The 3687-nt window shown below is 33.0% G+C and overlaps 1 long non-coding RNA gene across 1 annotated transcript in view; it reads left to right on the plus strand.

The window, feature by feature from the left end:
* Window positions 1-2325: 2325 nt before the first annotated feature.
* LOC136270772 (uncharacterized) overlaps window positions 2326-3687 on the plus strand; it is a 13632-nt gene continuing 12270 nt past the window's right edge. Inside the window, exon 1 of the long non-coding RNA XR_010708636.1 lies at window positions 2326-2541. This is a non-coding gene — a long non-coding RNA (uncharacterized lncRNA). The remainder of the gene's footprint in view (window positions 2542-3687) is intronic.

The raw sequence follows: 3687 nt of genomic DNA on the forward strand, positions 1-3687 counted from the left end.
ACAAAGCATGAAAAAAAAATCCTGAATAATTGAATTTCCTCTTTATTTAACCGGTGATACTAATCTAGCAGTACGTTGATAGTCTCTGTGATTGGTCTGTGTGACAATAGAAGTAGGACACAAGGTGACAGATACCCAATACAACATAAATGTCACCTCCAAATTGATAGAATCGCTAAGCTTACGCGATAACCCTATTGAGTTATCAATAATAAATTCTCTTTATGAGAAATCACTCATCGTCGCCAACTGTCGAACCAGTGATACGTATCTTATCCAATACACCGTGAAATTATCCAACGAAAGACCAACGTACAGTTTGAAATTATTTATTACTCCTAGATTCCGACACGTTTAACGAAGCCTCGCTCCGCTGATTTACCGTTTAAAATTGCCAATTCTTGTGAATTAATAATCAACTTGAAGTGTGCCACTGTTTACAAAACTGGAGCGATATTTGACATTTTAAATACATTGCCCTTCTCAATGGAATTTATGACACAACATCATCTTTTAACAATGGTAACAATCAGACATTTTCTGTGATTTATTGAGGGAGACAGAAGCCGAAGTACACCCTCTAACCAAGTCTGTGTTAAATAGGCGGCCGGTAATACGGCTGTCACGTGTATGCAGATTATGAAATATTTATTTTTAAGATTGAAAATAGTCTGATTAGGATACAAAAAAAATTAAGAAAAAAATATGTCATTCACATCATTCTGTATATTAGGGACAGGGAGTCATTCACATCATTCTGTATATTAGGGACAGGGAGTCATTCACATCATTCTGTATATTAGGGACAGGGAGTCATTCACATCATTCTGTATATTAGGGACAGGGAGTCATTCACATCATTCTGTATATTAGGGACAGGGAGTCATTCACATCATTCTGTATATTAGGGACAGGGAGTCATTCACATCATTCTGTATATTAGGGACAGGGAATTTCCTAGACAATCTATGAAAAACAGACAGAGAAAGAAAAAGGATGGTTTAGCATTATCTGCTTTACTAAGTAACCAAAGAAAACTTATCATAAATTCACGATCAAGGTAGGAAATACAGGTATCATATTGTATTAAAGATTCCAGGTGGGATATTAATTTTTTTAATTGATCCGTCCCTTCAATAATACTAGTGATCAAATATCTGTTTGTATATATCTAAGTGTTTTATACAAACTTAAGAGGGCTTCATGGTAAAGTCATTTTACAGCAAAAGTAGAAACACAGTTGAAAAAGAATGATGGGTATAGTTTGAACATCTGTCATTGCAAAGGAGAATGCAAAATTATTGGAAACAAGTTCTGACAACTCTCAATGTATTCTCCTTTTAAAATTGACGAGATAAATATGACTTTTTAAAACCACTTGTTTATGCAGTGGTAATTTACTGCAATCTTTTTCAATCTTATGAAATAATATCTTTTTGATAAATTATTTATAAATAATTGACAAACTTAATGTATGATTTGCATTCTTTGGCGTACCAGATACATGAATATTGTTAAAATATGATTTGAGTGAGAAAAAACAACAACTTTAGAACAGCTGTGTTACGTCACAGACAACTATAGTTGTTAATTTTCCGTAAAATTAAGTTCAAAACAAAGTCACTCAATATCTATTATTTATTTGTGACAAATGTGTTAATATGAGCAAGCTTTTTAGAATTGTTCATGATTTATTTAGAAGGAAACCAATGATATAACCCTTATCATGATGTGAAGTAATGGTAATTCTATCCATGCAATGACGAAAAGACATGTTGAGGAAATATCTCAGAGCTTGGCATCATTTTTAAAAACTGATTAATGACCATATTGATTTGGTATCAAGATTTTTTTTAAATTAGAACATATTGAAGGTTATTAAGACCTGTTCAAATATTAATTTCTTGCACGTTATCTAAAGGAAGCGAAAAGAGAATAATGTTCATGTCAATTAATCAACACATCATTTTATTTGACTTGGAAACAGAATTGGACGCACAATCCCAGGGACCTTTCAAAAATAATGATAAAAAGCAGAAACGATGATTAGTGGAATCCTTAAAATCATTATTATTTTATTAGTCTTTGTAGTTTATCACAGTGTTCGTTCAAAAAAAAAAACAAATAAAAAGAAAAAAAGATAAGAAAAGAAAAAGACCAGCAAAAATCTCAAAACGACATTTCTTTCAATTTTCAAACATTGTTTATTTTATACGGCTGACGTTTATTTTAGTTCATCTTAGCTTGGAATCATTTTACAGACGTCATACATCTATACGTGAGACATAATTGGCGGTCCCCTGTCAGTTCGCACCGGTAGACGAGTTGACCCGGCAGTGATACCGCCCGGTCTGGAATGAACCCTGCACGCGCTGATCTGCTGCAGACAAAACCTCATTAAATAAAAACGCTGCTTCTCTCCCGGAGACTGTAAATCGTCGCTCGCCCTCCCTTCCTCTTATCCTCGTCTTCGGGTCATTCCCAGAAGTCTCCGTAATGCAATACAACTATGCCTGCTACAGAACGTTATCTTTAATTAAGGTAATGCTATTTTTTATCAAATTCGTACCTATTGGCTTCAATAATTAACAAAATGATATTACAATAATTGATGGGTATATTCATTCCTAGGAGTAGACATGTAGAGCTTGGCGTAACAAGACACAGGGGTGTTAGTTGTTTAATAAACTACGATCATAAAAAATAATCTAAGGCCATCCACATGCAAGGGTGTAATTACATCGGGTTCGCGATAAAATCACAAATAAAACGGCGGCCGAGCAATGATTACCATTTGTTTTAATTATTAATTGATTGCCTACTGAGAGTATTTGGAAACATTTTGTTATTTACCATATACCGTATTTTTCCTTCTTAATTTTAGGAACATTAATGACTCTGAAACTGCTACAAATGCAATGAGTCTTATCTCATGTATACATGAGGTCTCTATGGTATATTTGTTGTCTCTCTATTTTTTTTTTATTTCATTTTTTACAACAAATGGTAAATTTCAATCATTCTTCCAATCAAGGAATCTTGTTGCCAGTGTTACTAATCGTAATGAAGTATTCTCTTTCTGCATGAAAACATTTTTGTAATTAAAATTTATAATTGAATTAAACCTATTTTATTGACAAACCCCAAAAGGATTGGACACAAGTTCTACAACATAGATGCATGTAGTCCTCTCCTTTCCATACAACATTGATTATAAATGATAAAATGATGGAGGATACTGCAATGCAAGTTATTTCGTTATATTTGTTGCACACAACTTTAATACTGACTGCAATGCAGCATCTGAGAAACGAGTTTTGTATGAACGTTTGAAGGGGCATGGTCTAGATTTTGGTCAAAAATTACTTTTTCCAATTTCAATGCTTCAGTAGGCAACCAAAATTTGAGTATCATTCGTTGAGTTATAAGCAAGTTACAGAGTTTACAATTTTTTGCCGCGTATAAAACAAAACCGTTTGTTTTCATTTTTACATTGAACGTTAAAGTGAAAATTCCAGTTTTAGACCTTAAATGAATGATGGGGTCAAAATTAAGAACTATTTATTTATGCTTAAAATGAATAAGAAAATAGACATCAGCTTGAAAAAGATTTTTTACTGGTATATTGAACCCATGTAAACAAAAACAGGACACAAACCTTGTTTACATGACAAAGAATTGTGAGCC

Source organism: Magallana gigas, chromosome 8 (genome assembly GCF_963853765.1).
Source record: "Magallana gigas chromosome 8, xbMagGiga1.1, whole genome shotgun sequence".
NCBI lineage: Eukaryota > Metazoa > Mollusca > Bivalvia > Ostreida > Ostreidae > Magallana > Magallana gigas.